Genomic DNA, 16940 nt, shown 5'->3' on the forward strand with positions numbered 1-16940 from the left:
AACAAAGGCAAAAACAAAGCATCCTTGATGGTAATGAAATCTGTTCTTGGCTAGTCTTAAAATAGTTGTGATATCCATGTGCCCAAACTTTCCTTCACATTAAAAATATTTTCTATTTTAATGTAGGTATTTTGACTTATAATCCTAATGAGCTGACTAAAATAAACGTACACCTAACTGCATACAGCAGATATCAGTATGGATGTGGAAAGCATACTTTGGTGCACTCTTCTGCGCAAAAGCTGTTTTCAGCAATCTACTCAAACTACCTTATTTCCCCCCTCCTCCATGACTTTTTTCAGAGACACTTAAACATTAAGCCTATTTACTAATAATAAAACTACTAGTTTTATTATAATTACTAGTGATAGGATACTATAAGCAGCATTATTTTTAGCCACTATCATACAGATGTAAACCAGCTCCTCAAAAATTCAGAACTGATTGTACTGCAGAAAACACTATTCTCTTGGTACCAAGATCAGGGGTTAAATGAAAATTTGATGTTTAAATAACCAGTTGGTATGTGGCAAGAAGGCCACTGGATTTTTCCTCACTAAATTTCTATCTGTAGAACAGAAACACATTTCTAATTATTCCTAACATTTGCGTAAGTCAGTATACAGTACAATTTTCTCAAAGACCAAAATGCTTCATTTAGATATCAATAATACAAAATTCTAGGAACAATTATAAATTGCTAAAGCTACATACAAAATAGCAGCACATTTGCTTTTCGTCTGTTTGTATTTTTGCAGCATATTTGCTTTAAGAAAGTTATAATGGAAATGGTCCCTTTTTTTTATTGCAATACAACTGGAAAGATTAAAAAGTCAAAAGACCAAAAATAAGTCCAAATCTATTTCTGGTCACTAGAAACTAACAAGCCACACATACATACATACATACATAAATATAAATATATATATATATAAAAATTAATTATATATAACTTTTTGTTTTCTAAAATGTAAATGTATTTAATAAGTTCTTAATCTTGTTCAAACTTCTCATTTCAGGTTAAGGGAAGAAAAACTGTCAATAGAAAGAAACAGATGATCAAACTAATGGCTAAAAAATCTCACAATTCATTTATATTTCAGTATTTCATTTTTCTCTCATCTTTATCCACTTATAATTTATTCCAATATATACCTAAAAAAATTCAGTCTATCAGAATAGATTTCCTAAGAGTAAGTTGAGGATAAAGAATGAACGAGTAGCTTAGAATGCTTATACTTAATACTGGATAGTATATTAATATTTCTAACATCACTATACTCATCTCTCAAAATAATTATAAATTCTTTATAAAAGAATTACAAAATTCAGCAACTATGATCATCTGTTTTTTAATAGAACAACTTATTAACACACAATTACCATTTTCCTAAAATACAGTTTTAAAATAAATTCTCATCATTCAATCTGGCTAACAATTTCTAGCATTAAAATCATGCAGCATTCCTCTGCTGAAGAATGAATACAACACACTAATAAATGTGCCCTAAGTCATACTTTGCAATCAACAATTGGCCAATTAAAAGAAGAGAAAGAGAATCTAAAAGTTTCCTCTATGAGCACTTTCAAAACTTGCTCAAAATAAGCAACCCCAGTGATTCCATTTCCCACTATTCACATTTGACTCTGATCACACTATTATAAATGATCTTCGTGAGATTTTGCTCTATCACTCTGAAGTCTTCAAATTATTGTGTGTATATGTTTTGTCTTTCCACTTACCTTGTTTATTTCTACTTCTATCTTTCTACACCCTGAACAGTTCAGAGCTCAATGCATAAGCAGAAAAATGTCACTGATAAATTCTTTAAAATATTTTCAAATTTAAAGAAATACCAATTTTTATGAAAGTCACCAAAAACAAACAGCAGAGATATACTGCCTACTAGTATCTTTCATAACATTTCATGATGAAAATTTCAAACCTTCAGAAAAACTCAAAGAAATGTACAAAGAACATTCACACAGCCATCACTAAGACTTTAAAATTAATGCTTTCTTCTGTTTTACCCACGTCTATTAACTAATCTTCGGAGAAGGCAATGGCACCCCACTCCAGTACTCTTGCCTGGAAAATCCCATGGATGGAGGAGCCTGGTAGGCTGCAGTCCATGGGGTCGCCAAGAGTCGGACACGACTGAGCGACTTCACTTTCACCCATTGGAGAAGCAAATGGCAACCCACTCCAGTGTTCTTGCCTGGAGAATCCCAGGAATGGGGGAGCCTGGTGGGCTGCTGTCTATGGGGTCACATAGAGTCGGACACGACTGAAGTGACTCAGCAGCAGCAGCAGCAGCATTAACTAATCTTAATTTCTGAAGCACTTCAAAAAAGACAGCTATCAGTAAACTTCGTTCACATAAACCCATATATACTTCAAACTGCCTATCATTAACTATAATAGAGTATTTAGTACAATTTTTCTTTTAAAGAAAGAATTCTTGCAAACTACTACAGATATGTACGGGTGCACTATTCAATGAATTTTGACGAATGCACAAACTCAAGTAACTCAAATCCCTAACAGGACACTGCCATCACCCTAGAAAGTTCCCACATGCCTTTTCTTACTTAATTCTTGTCCCCAGCAGCCATGTTTCCATTTCTAAGCCCAGGCAATCATTTTTTCCCCAACAGTAATTATCTTTGTCCCGCCCCAGCCCCAACACACAACAGATACTTGCCTGTTTTCAGTACACTGTGTAAGGAAGGAGTCATACATTACGTCCTGTTTCATGTGAGACTACATTCACTCAGCATGTTTTAGAGTTCAGTACAAATTGCTTCAGGTACCAACAGTTTTCTCCTTCAACTGTTAGTAATACTCTGTGATACAAATGAAGCACAGTTTACCTACTCTCTTGCTGATACCCGAACTGTTTCCAAGTTTAGGGGTCGGCCCCGGTATTTGACAGAGTTTATACCCAGGATTTGGTCCTCGACCTCTGAGGTGCTTTCCTCTCTCAGACCTCCTCCGTCTTCCTCCTGCTGGCTCCACTGCTCTGCAGCTGCTGTGGTAGTTCTCAGCTGCCTGGTTCCTCAAGCCAGGTTAAAACTGCAAACCACCCCCGAGGAGCCTGCTCTCAGGAGAACACCGTCAACTGGGGAAACTCACCCACGGCCACTCCAACCCAGTTTCTATTTCTACTTGTTTGCTGGACAATGTTCTCATACTTTTTTCCATATGTTGTCCAGAGATGGCTGTCAGCACGTGTGGGACGATTTGTCTGACAGGAACCACTACTCCATTTTTGGTAATTCTAACCTGCTACTATTCTTAAAAGTACACATATTCAAAACTGCAATTGACATAACCCCCTTTTCCCATGTTTCTCTCTCTCAAGACCCTGACTGAGCTAGTCCCTTTCAACCAAAGTAGCTCAACCAAACCAGAAAGAGAGGCCTCTGGGAGCTGGATCCTGTAATTCTGTATACGAACCAACACAAGGCCTAAGTTCATCCAAAGATGTGTGTGCAAAACATACTCAAATAGGCAAAGGTTTTGAGAACTGAAGACAGGAGCTATTGTCAGGGTCCCACACTGAGCCGGAGGTGTGCACGTGAGAAGGCACGAAGCAGCAGAATAAAGGCTTTGAACACTGAACTCACAGTGGGGCCACTGTCCATGACACAGAAAGTTCAGTCTGGACCTGTCTGGTTTCAAACAGAATAATAATAATCTCCTGAGAGGATACAATACAAAAGTTACTCAACATACAAAGAATCAAGAAAATCTAATTCTCAAAGAAAAAGGCAGGAACAAGTGTCAGTCTCAAGGGATGATCTAGAGGTGAGAATTATCAAAGATAAGGCAGCTATTTTAATAGTCCATTCTCCATAGAGTAAGGGTAGGCACTTGAAATGATGGTAAAAACTCGTAAGTAGAAAATATAAGAAGAACCACATGGAAACTTTATAACTGAAAAATCAAGGGAAAAGTGATTTCACAAGGAAGTAAGTATACACAAAGGAGAGCAAACACTGAATAAGAGAATAACATAAATAGATGAGAATAAAAGCCTAATTTTAATAAAAGAAAATTCTCCTGACAGTCTGTATCTTTAGCTCTTAACTGTAGTGGAGGGGGGAAAAACCTACAGATCTCTAGCAAAGACGCTTTCAACATGTCAGTCGCTCATTCGTACCCAACTCCTTGTGACCCCATGGCCTGTAGCCCACCATGCTCCTCTTCTCTATGGGATTCTCCAAGCAAGAATACTGGAGTGGGTTGCCATTTCCTTCTCCAGGGGCTCTTCCTGACCCCGGGATCCAACTCAAGTCTCCTGCATTGGCAGATGGATTCTTTACTGTTGGAGCCACCAGGGAAACTGATAAAGATGCTTTAATTCTTATTTTTCTATCTCCTCTTTAGGTCCTGTGAAAGCACTCATGATTCACCTCTGAAGAATATTCAAATTCTATAAAGTTTGTATGACATAGATTAAAAGAAAACTCAAATACAAATGAGGGGGTTTGGTTCAAGTTATAGTGCTCTACCAAAACTAAGTGATTAGCATCCCTTCTCTAACATTTAGGTCCTCATTTTACAAATGAATAATGACAACTTAAGCTTTGTAATGTAGTCCCATGACCTAATTTTAGGAACTTTCTGAGAGTCATTCCAGTTTCCCCAGATCCTAATTTTTTTTAAGTTGTTTCAAACTAGTTTACTTAGGGGTTCCATTTTCACTCCTCAATAGATTGTATGTATTTCTCATATGCTTCTTCACTCACTCATCTCGTTCTGAAGTGTTACTGAGTGTCATCCTGATTAGCTAACCATCTTCATAATAAGATCTGTTGACAAGTCCTGGATTTTCTGCTGGAGCTTTATGAATTTCAGTTACTTTTCCTGACAGAGGAGAATCGAGTTCACTAGCAGCTTTCACACTTTCCAAAGCACCAGACTCCTTGTCTGTTCAATTTTGCCCCAACTTCAGGTAGATTACGGTAAACAACATCTCCCAAATATCTCCCAAAAGCTTCCCGTGCAAAATTGCTATTTCCCACTGTTCCAACACTGCTTTCGTTGTTATCCATTCGTGTTTTTCTGTGGATTTGGCATCGCCAGCAGAGCTGGGCGGGTGTGCGGCCCCCAGGGGAGGGTGCTTTGGGCGCTGAGATGGCACGCGGGCTGCAGACAGCAGCCCACATCCCCTGCACCACTTCCAGTGCCATGTTCGCAGGGCTCCTGAAGGTTCTCACTGCTCTAATAACTTGTTTCTGGCAGACAAGGAGAACCTTTAAAGATGCTTTAAATCAGGTAGCTGTGATCAGCAAGGTATAGAACACTGTCAACAGACATACAATGCTAACCAAAGGTTTGTCAGTTTCTAGTAACCTCATGAGGAAAAAAAAAAATTTTTTTAAGGTAGCAATTGATTCTAATAGTCTATTTTTATTTAATCCAATATATTCAAACATGCATGTCAATAAAGGAATGACCTGTTCTTGTTCTACAGAGAATGGAAATTGGAAGTCAAACAATATCATCTCTTGAAATCCATGCAAGATTAAGATTTCACTTAAAAAACAAACCAAAAAATCTCTTCAAAATCCAGAGTACATTTTATATTTACAGCATATGTGAATTACAATTGGTCATTTTTTCAAGTGTTCCACAGTTACACATCATGGTGGCTACCACACTACCCAGTGCAGGTGCAGACATGGGGTGGGAGGGCAGGGGGAGGGTGTCTCATGAGTTATCTGTGACACACACACACACACACACACACACACACACACACACACACACACACACACACACACACACACACACACACACACACACACACACACACACACACACGGGGTGGAAGGGCAGGGGGACGTGAGGTAGAGCAAACAAGGCCAGGGTGTCTCATGAGTTATCTGTCTGACACACCCCCCCCCCACACACCCTCCAGAGTCTACCAAGGATGGTTATGAGACCTGTTCTGTTACGGGCAGAAGGACAAATCAGAGAAAGCCTGGTTTTGAAATAAATTTCCATCCCTACTACAGGTAGAAACTTCAATAAAAGGGGGGAAAAGTAGACAAATGACTTATGGATCATTTCAAAATAAATAAATTAACTATTTATTTCTATGGAAAACCACTGCTTATCCTATCCTATTTGCAACTGAGGGGAGAAAGTGTACAAGGAATACATTAAAAGACTTTATGAAACAAAAGCATTCCTCCATCAAATGAATTAAAAGATTGGTGAACGAAACACAAAATATGTTTTAAAAGTACACAATATTCAATTCAGATGCTTCACTGTGATACTTAGCTTCTGAAGTTTCAGGCAAAATATCAAATCCCCCCTTCCAATGAAAACAACAATTTGCCCTGTCAGAAACAAGTAAAGTCGCTCAGTCCTGTCTGACTCTTTGCAACCCCGTGGACTATAGTCCTTGGAATTCTCCAGGCCCGAATACTGAGGTGGGTAGCCTTTCCCTTCTTCAGGGGATCTTCCTAACCCAGAGATAGAACCCAGGTCTCCTGCATTGCAGGCTGGTTCTTTACCAGCTGAGCCACAAGGGAAGTCAGAAAATAACAAAAAGCTTAAGAAAATTTGCAAATGCAAATATAATTTTTTTTAAAGGCCTCTACAACAATTTCATTCCTTAACTATCCCTCATGTAATATAAAAGGCAACACACAATCTCTGTGACAACCCAGAGTTCCACTCCAATTCCATCATGCCACAGACACTATCATTTCCACCTCAGAACAGAAATACAGACATGTTCTCTAAAGAGAGGAAAAAACTGTGGGAAAAGACTTGGTTCAGACTTCAGACTTTGCAATTTATTATCTAAGCCATTATGAACAGGAAAAATGGTTTCTCATCCACAAAACAGAGATGGTAACAGCCTCACAGTTACACAGATATTTAAATATCTATCTACTCTCTTTCAGAACACTCACTCATCTTTCCATTGTTGGTCTGATTTTAATTTACATTTTTTAATGTGTCAAAAAACTGTAAGCTAATCAAAATGTCTTGGTGTCTCCTACATATTTAAAATATCTCTCTCTGATTTGTTCTAAACTCATAAACCCCTATATTTAGTCATTTTTTAAAAATATCAGATTACAATGAACTCACATGATTCCACTAAAATTTAACTGGAAATGAATGTCAAGTGAGATGGTCTTTTCTATAGAGTAGGTAGAAAAATACGAACATCAACATCTTTTTTAAAAAACAGGTCCTCCTGACAGGAGGAAATAGTAATCATAGCATAGGAGACAAAATAGACATTGTGAAGAAATTCCGTTTAAAAGAATCAGGAGAAACATCAAAAGATATGACTGAAATTAACTAGCTTGCAGAAAAGGACAGAACGTGAAGACGACAACAAACAGTATCTGTTAAATTTGGCAGTTTCTGTCTTTTACCTCTCAAACACTTCAGTATGTTAGTTTTTTCTTTGGAACAAAAAACTAAAACTCAAATGTTTTTAAAAAGCAGTATTATGCCCTGGAAAGGTGGATGGATTGATGAAAGAAAGCAAGGAAAAGAAGACTCCAAATGGCTTCAATACATCCATGAAATATGGTTTGTAGTTTCAAATCTGGTTATATTGCTAGTATTAGACCAGGAGCCCAATTCTAATCAGGAGATGCAGGTTTGATCTCCGGATAGGGAAGATCTTCGGGAGAAGAAATTGGCAATCCACTCCCATATTCTTGCCCAGAGAATCCCATGGACAGAGGAGCCTAGTGGGATGCTGTCCAAAGGGTCGCAAAAGGTCAGACAAGACTGAGTGAGCAAAACACGGCACAGCCCAACCCTAGATGTGCCTGATCCTATGAAGATTGAGTTTAACACAGTACAGTCAGCATAAGCTGGAAAAACTTAAAAATAGAGCCAGAAAATAATCAATGACAGAACACCTTTTGTTTTAACATTATTCCATTAAATATTCATCCCTTTATGTGGGTGTAAGTCCTTGCTCACTTTATTTTGGGCTCCTTGAGACATGAAGAGCCAGACTTTATTTTTGGTTGCATGGTACCCCATACTAAGAAATTGTAGAACAGAGGCCAAGATTATATGACGTATGAAGATCAATTTTTAAGTTGCTACTCACCATAGCAAGTTAATTATTACACCATACGGCTACTCACCATAACAAGTTTAACTATTCCACCGTAATAAGTCAACTACTACTATTAATATAAGGATTAAATCCATGTAAGAATCTACACTTTCTTTGCCTTCTAAATGATACCACAATCACTCGGGTTTCATTTTGGTCAGTCATATCAGCCTCACATCACACAATACACAACAAATCCAATGGTAAAGATGAAGGCATTCAGTTAAACCCAACTCCAGGGACTTCCCTGGTGGTCCAGTGGTTAAGATTTTGCCTTCCAATGCAAGGGGTGCATCCCTGGTCAGGGAGATAAGACCCCACATATCTTGTGGTCAAAAACCCAAACTATAAAACAGAATAGTGTAACAATAGTATAACAAATTCAATAAAGAGTTTAAAAATGGTCCACATCAAAAAGAATCTTATAAAAAAAATACAACTCCAATGTGCATGTGCTCTGCTTTTCTGAGTTTATCATTTGTTTTGCTTTTACAGAAAATCAACCACACGTTTTTCAAAGGGATACCTGCTCAGACATATGCAAAAGCACAGACACTTCTGAAAGAAATTCAGCCTGTAGCTATTATTTTCAGTTCCATCCATTCAAAGGGGAAGGAAGAAAAAAAATCCACAAAACTAAGAGAGTTTTTCACTGTAACTCTTACTGTTGATCTGAAAATTAGTTCTTCAGGGACATAAATTCTCCACCAAAATAAAATGAACACTTCACACGTCCTGTCTATAAGGCAGCACCATTCATGCTTCGCAGTTACTAACACCAGCTCAAAATCACGGCAGTGGACGAAAATAATAATGAACTCTTCTACAGTGAACAGAACAAATTACTTCATAGATGATATTCTTGAGAAGTGGAGAATAAAAAGGAACAGATCGTTAGCTCCTCAATACACACCACACTGCTCTTGGGAGTTACCTCTCAAAAAGGTTATAACTCTGGGGTCTTCTCCTCAGTTGAGCAAGTCATAATTTACTTTTATCAATTCTCTTAGAACAATCAAGTTCTAGGAGAATAGATGTTAACAAAATACAGTAGGGCAATTTATGAATGAGATTAATTTACACTGAGAAATGTAGTTGCAAGGAGACTAGAATATCACTGACACAACAGTCCATGGACACTGGCAGTGCCCAGGCCACAAGCCCTGATCACCGTTTTCCTTAGGACGTAGGCACCTTCTTACTGCAAACACCTAAAGGTCATCTCTGGCCACAGTTAGGTCAGGGGAGAGCACTAAGGAGCTGATGTCTTGCCCTTTCCAAAGCATAACTCCACCAGTAAGGAATGGAGTTGTTGGACAAACTGCCCCTTTCGTGACTACTGAGTGGAAGAACTAAGGTGCATGTTCTACACTGGCTTCCAAAGGTCCCAACAAGACACTGTCCCAATTGCCTAAAACGTTAACCTGTATCCTGTACTGGTCTCATCTTCCTTTTCTTATTTCCTCACAGGAACTTTCTGGGTTTAGCTTTCAAATAAAATGGTTATAATCAAGGGTCTGATTCTACAGAAATCAAACCTGACAACTGGTCAGTGAGGTTCTATTCTTAGTAGGAAAATCTTGTTAAACCAAATTAAGTTTTAGAAGCTGTGGGATGACTGGAGAATTAGAAAAAAAGAGAAAAGAGAAGGCCTAAAGGGACTGGTCGACAAAATGGATAGTCTTTTATTGAAAATGAAAATTTATCTTTGGAAGAGTTCAAAGGAAAAAAAACACACAAACTGCTCTAAAGCACGTCAGATGCAAATGAGAACTAAACTGAGACACCGTATTCCAACTATGAGATAAAGTATGTATGCGGCCAAAAGGTTCTGACTACATACTGTTTACAAGTGGGGAGACAGGCACCCTCACACAGTACTGGGAAAAACAGAGAATGGCAGAAAGCCTGAGGAAGAGAATTTGGCAAGCTGCCTCAAAATTACACGAACATTTATGCTCATACCTAAAACTCTCATTCATGAAACAGCTAAGCTACATCTAGGTAATGAACTACTACTCAGCTATTATAAAAACAGAGGACTAATTCTATACACTGGTCTCCAAAACGTTCTGCTGACGTCTATACAGAACTATACAGAACGTTTAAGTTGACTTCTGAGCGTTTTTGATAGGACTCTGGCCTCTGATGGCTTCCCTGCTTTGTTACATGACAGGGTGTTACTGAGCTTGTCTTCTACTTGTACATACAAAACATGTGTGTGTATATATATATGTGTGTGTGTGTGTGTGTGAGTGTGTGTGTGTGTGTCTATAGACCCACACAGGTTTATTTATATTTTTAAAAATAGCAACCTAGGTAAACTTGGTTACCTATAAGGAGAAGAAACTAAGTACATACTTCATTTTGAAGTAGTATCAGTGTTTTACATAAAATTATAAACAAGATTAAATCAGTATTTTTAAATGCTAATAATTAAAAATAAAATCAAACAAATGGACCTGATTCTGACCAAGTTGGTGGAAAAATCATATAAGTGGATTTACTTTGAATGTAAACCCCAGTGGGATATGGGCAAAAGAAAAAAAAATTAAAATTGCAGTTTTCAGTAATCATATTGGTGGTAATGGTTTGGATATATAAATATTATTTATAAATATAAAAATTATACTATGTACAATATTTTATTTATTTTATATATTTACATATTTATATCTTACACACTTTATTTTATGGTTTTAATATGTTTTACACATGTTAAATACATATATAGCATTATACTAATATGCAATATAAAGTTACAAAAGAAACAAGTTTACATAAATACCATTAGAAAAAGACATTTTTCAGCATGAGAAAGGATGGCAATATTGAAATCAAAGAATTTAAGCTTGAAAAATTAAAATCCAAAATTTTTACCAGATGTATCACAGACACACCAGATAGATATCCAGAAAACAACAAATGCCCTCAGCACAAAACTGTGGCTCTACATACTGCTTCTCACTAAAAGGAACTGGGCTTTCTGGAGACACAGCTGAGGTGAGGGCTGAGGAAGGACACGTGGAAGATGAGCTCAGGAACACCCTGCCATGTAACAAAGCAGGGGTCAGAGAGCTATCAAAAACGCTCAGAAGTCAACCTAAAAAGGCTCCCTAGGCTAAGACAATCTGAGTATCCCAAGGATAAAAACTGCAATGCAGTAAAAAATCAAATTATTTAAATTCACAAGCTCAGAGAGACACTTTTTGTAAGAGTTTTTTCTGGTCTACTTTTCCCAGCATTCTAGGAAACAACTTAGCACTTTAAAAATTGGTAGATAAACTTATGTACAAAACAGGAATAGAGCTACAGATACAGAAAACTGGTAAATAAAGGGAAGAATCAAGAATTTGGTATGCCTTTTCTGTGCAAACTGTGCCACAGAGTAACCAAATACTTAACGAGGGAAGTTTCTTTTTATAGAAATACTACAGATAATAAATAATGGAGGTGATCTAGGTAATGACCATCAATGGTCACAAACAGAGACAAATCAATATTATATGCCTCTCCTTAAATTACTTAGTACCCCCTACAATACGTTCTGTCACCCTCAGTTCAGTTACTCAGTCACTTCCAACACTTTGTGACTCCATGGACTGTAGCACGCCAGCCTTCCCTGTCCATCACCAGCTCCCAGAACTTGCTCCAACTCATGTCCATCAAGTCGGTGATGCCATCCAACCATCTCATCCTTCTCCTCCTGCCTTCAATCTTTCCCAGCATCAGCGTCTTTTCTAATGTGTCAGCTCTTCACATCAGGTGGCCAAAGTATTAGAGCTTCAGCTTCAGCATCAGTCCTTCTAATGAATATTCAGGACTGATTTCCTTTAGGATGGACTGGTTTGATATCCTTGAATTCTTGCTGTACTTGTTACTTTATTTCCTGTGACAGTTTCTGGCTGTTGTGAGGGTTAGGGGGTTGGTTTATTTGGTTTTGGGGTAGTGTAAGGTGATGACAATAATTTCTTAGTATCACCATATATCATTTTAATTTGAACTTTTACAGATTGGCAACAAAATTCATATATTACATTTGACTGCTACTTACAGCTTATGCTTCACTATGTACGGCTTCTGTCACCCTATCCCCATCCCCAAATAATGCAGAAAAACCTGAATTAGATTAATCTTTTAAATCTAACTACTGATTTATTAAAAAAAAAATTCAAGGGAAAGAGAGGCATAAGGATGTAATCAAGCCAAACGTATTAGAAGGATAAAAAGAGGTAAAGCATAAGCCATACATAAAAATGACTTAAAAATGACCTCAGGGATTTTTCAAAAATTTGGCAAATGTGCTTGAGATAACTGAATTTAAAATACAGTCTACAAGCTGCTTCCCAAACAAAACAACACAACACGCAGGCTATGTGAGAGGTACTTTACAAAGTCACTTGAAGGCAGGCACTTAGAAGAGAGAACCAGTAGCATCACAATTGGCTCTCAGACAGCCAACAGGTCTGTGCAACTTATTTCTCGGGGGAGACATGACACAAAAAGCTAAGACTCCAACAACCAAGAAAAATGCACAGGTTTCAAAAGTGAACTTCAAACAAAACAGTTAGCTACTCAAAATGCTTGATGAGCTGTTTATGTGAGAAACTGCAGTGCTCCAGAGGATGTAACAGCAGATTTAATGATGGTTAATGAATCACCCAAGTACCATAAAGAACCCATAAATATTTCATATATGAATGAAGGACCATGTCATCCTTCGTGCTAGGTAGGGACAGAACAAAAATCCTTTTTTCCCCCAACATTCCCCATTACTTGCTGAGGGGAAGGAAAAAGGGAGAAGGGAGATTGGAGATGGGGAGAGGTCATTTTCTCATCAGCAGTAAGAATACAGAAGACAGTTTAGGCAGAGGAAACCTAACACACTGACAAGTCCATCTTTAAAATGAATCATTTCCTAGAAATATTTTCACAGATAACTTTCGTATCGCACTCTCTCATTCTGGTTCTAGTTAATTTTTAGTACTTTTTATTTCAGACAGATGCATCTATAATTTCCCACCAAGTTCCATAAAACTTAATCAGTTTCTATAGCTCCCCAATTTAATATTTAAAATGAAAATGTGATTAAGTAAAAATAATTAAAAGTTTTGATAATGCACTATAGAAAACATTGTTGGAAGACATTAATTCTTAAAAAAATAAATAAAAATTCATAATTCATTCTATTTCCTGATCCCCCAAATATAGAGCCATACCACTTATGTTAGGAATTACTTTTTGTAAGGTAAAAATCACTCTGATTTCTATGTAACAGTGATGCAATCACTTAGCCTAGCTAGAATGAACATTAGAAATTCAGTCCACTGCTATCACTTAATTTTTTAAGAATGCTTCTGCCAAAAGTCACACAAGACATATGCAGCAGAGAGCGAATCCCAATTCCCACAGTCTATGGTCTTTTGCTGTATCACACAGTGGACAGATTTTCATTCCACAGAGAAAAGATTCTAAACGACCTTGTTAAATAAATAAGAATGGTTCTCCTAATAATTATCCACTTACTAAAGACAGGTAGAATTTTAGCCATTTAACCACCGATTAACTATAAATATTACGAGAAATGTGATATCACTATTTCAGTAATTTGATGGACAAAAACACAAGAGCTATTACGGCCACTGTAACTTGAGTTTAGTACTCTTCATATTCTGATAACCACAGCAAAGACAATGGAAATCTTCAAATCAAGTGTTCTGCCTTAAAAAAATAAATAAATAATCAAACATTATTTTCTAAGTACCTTAAATTACATATTTTTAAAAACAGTTCTTCCGTTTGGGAACATATGAATTTTGTCCAATTGTGAAAAACTTAAAAATTCTTAACAGGTTCTTAAAATTATAAGAATAATAAAAAGAGCAGTTAAGACAATCTCTGACAAAAGAAAAAGGAGAAATTCTTACCATTGGCAGTGCATTGATGTGGGGATGTACAACTGAGTATCTGGTACCGCCAATCACAAGTTGCTGTTGCTGATGCTGAGGAAAAAGGAAAGTAAAATATTCAGTGCATCCTAAAACACATTCTGCTCAAAAGATTTCTCATTCCAAATTTTACAGGAAGGAAATACTATCTCTATGTCTTTAAGGCCCCCACCAGAGAGTATCCTTCTCTCCCTAAGCAACTGTTGTCATAAACAAGAGCAACTTTTGAGCATGTAGTACACAGCAGGCACTGAATCATTACATTTCTAAAAAGTTGACACAACGAAAAAAATGAGGCTCAAAAGAGATGAATCCGCATAAAGAAGGCACTCACCACCATTCAACTCAACTCACGCAAATATTACCACTACTGGGCCCAGTATGGCAGGTTCATAATCTACCATCAGGAGCCATGAAAAACAGTACAAACTTATGTGCTACATATTCTGTTTAATAACTGAGAGAAATACATGACTGGTTTCAATCAAAATGTACTAAACTGGAAATCTCTTCAGACTTTCTATTCTAGAGTTTACCTAGTCTTCTCAAATGCTGGGGCACAGCACATTATTTTTCAAGACCATTTTCTGCAAACACACAGCGGTTTTTCACAGGCCCTTTCAGAGTGGCGGCTTTCGGGTGGGACACTGATCAGTGCCGCACCCACCACGGGCAAGCAGAGCGCACCTTTCTGGAAGAGTGCAAGCCGATGCCACATGAAGACATGCAAGAGATTTTCTTCATACGCCAAAAAGTGTGAAGTCAGTAACACCAAAAAGATAAAATACACCGAATATGTGCAGAAAAAATGCATTCCCTTGAAATGCGCTCCTCTCTGATTTTATCTACAATTGACTGGAACCCTCATTTTGCTGATTACTAACTCCAAGGCCACACTAAATAACTTCAGTGCTATTGTAAAACTTTCAGGTAGCTGAGCTGTAAGAAGATCTAGGAATTAAAATAATACTTATTAAATACACCACACACCTTTAAGTGAAATTATAGATGGTTATATCAACATATGATATTTCACCGGCTTCTTATGTTTCAAGACAGGTAAGTGAGCCCCAAGGCTTTCTGGCACAAAACACTGAGCTACTAAGCAGATCTTTACTAACACCTATTGGGGAAATGATAGACATCGTGATTGAATCCAAACAAAAACTAGATTACTGCGAGGTTCTGTCTACCTCAGTGTCATTTATTATGACCATCAATTATTTTACTATACAAGTTTTTGTGAATTTTTGAGCTCTAAGCTATGTAGACTGGCATACATTCATTCTAGTTATTTATAAACAACTAATATATGCTACTTAACATCATACAACATTCTAGATCCTTAGCAGTAGGTTCATCAGTAGTAACAGTGAAATCAGTACTGTATGTCAAATGTGTTTCTTGAGAATCTCTAATTTTTTCATCCACCTTCTAATATGATTACATCAGGGAAGGTGGAAAGCTTATTCTAACTGTTTAAGTACCCACCCTACCGTTTTCTTGTTTCCTATTCTTGTTCATGTTTCTGATATGCTGTTTCTTTGTAGGAATCTTCACATTATTAAGTCTATTTTATGGGGTTTGGTTAAAACTGAATAATACAATCCACAAATCTATATAATCAAACACAAGTAAACTTACAGTAATAAGCCCAAACACATGGCAATTTTCCCAAATGGACTGAGTGAATGGGTATGCCACTGTTTCTCTGCAGAACTCCCAACCCTTTGAACACTGTTATGGATCATATGTTATACATGACTCTCTAACACCACGGCCAAGTGAACCCCAGTAGCAAATATTAAAAACATTTAATTTTTAAAATCTAAAATGAGCATATATAGAGTAACTGAGCACTGGACTTCAATGGAGAGCTTTCACTACTAGGATGTGTACACCCAACACACACAAACTTACACACATGTACCTTTGGGAAATACCAAATCAGATTTTTCCTGTGCTAGTCTTTACTCCGCCCCCCCTCCCTGGTTCTCTCCTCTTAATTTTTTTGTGGTGAGTCCTCTCATCATTCTCACAGAGGTCTCTAATCTCAGTTTTCTCTAAATATATTTTCTCTTCCATTCTTTTCTTCATTCATTCATTTAGCTTTTATCAGGTGACAGCTCCTCATGGGAAAAGTCCACAAGAGTGACTTAATATTGAAGGGGTTAAATATCTGATTCTAGGAGCTGAAGGGTAAATAAATCTATGGAAAATGGTGTATTAACAGGTATCTTAGTTCCTCAACCAGGGGTCCAACCTATGCCCCCTGCAGTGGAAGCCACAGAGTCCTAACCACTGGACGACCAGGGAATTCCCAAAAACTTTTAAAAATTATATGTAGGGCTATATTTTGGTTTCTGCATTAATATTTTCCTGGTCAATTCATTTTGAAAGCATCAATTCTCCAGTGTTCAGTCTTCTTTATGGTCCAACTGTCACATCTGTCCATGTCTATATAGTTTGGCTATATGGACCTTTGTCGGCAAAGTGATGTCTCTGCTTTTTAATACGTTGTCTAGGTTTGTCATAGCTTTCCTTCTGAGCAGCAAGCATTCTTTTCATTGATGCTTTCAAACTGTGGTGCTGGTGAAGACTTTTCGGAGTCCCTTAGAGATAAACCCAGTCAATCCTGAGGGAAATCAACATTGAATATTCATTGGGAGGACTGATGCTTGAAGCTGAAGCTCCAATACTCTGGCCATCTGATGTGAAGAGCCAACTCACTGGAAAAGAACCCGATGCTGGGAAAGACTGAAGGCAGGAGGAGAAGGGGGTGACAGAGGATGAGATGGCTGGATGGCATCATTGACTCAACAGACATGAGTTTGAGCAAGCTCCAGGAGACAGTGATGGATAGGGAAGCCTAGTG

General features: G+C 37.5%; 1 protein-coding gene and 1 pseudogene across 2 annotated transcripts in view; both read right to left on the reverse strand.

Moving 5' to 3' along the window:
* Positions 1-16940, reverse strand: part of TBL1XR1 (TBL1X receptor 1) — a 172027-nt gene that overhangs the window by 68000 nt on the left and 87087 nt on the right. For both annotated transcript variants that reach the window (XM_043874841.1, XM_043874839.1), the window contains exon 2: positions 14045-14119. The gene's annotated coding sequence lies outside the window, so the exon portion shown is untranslated. The remainder of the gene's footprint in view (positions 1-14044; positions 14120-16940) is intronic.
* LOC122675766 lies at positions 2237-5706 on the reverse strand (annotated as a pseudogene).

This window comes from Cervus elaphus, chromosome 19 (assembly GCF_910594005.1).
Source record: "Cervus elaphus chromosome 19, mCerEla1.1, whole genome shotgun sequence".
Taxonomy (NCBI): domain Eukaryota; kingdom Metazoa; phylum Chordata; class Mammalia; order Artiodactyla; family Cervidae; genus Cervus; species Cervus elaphus.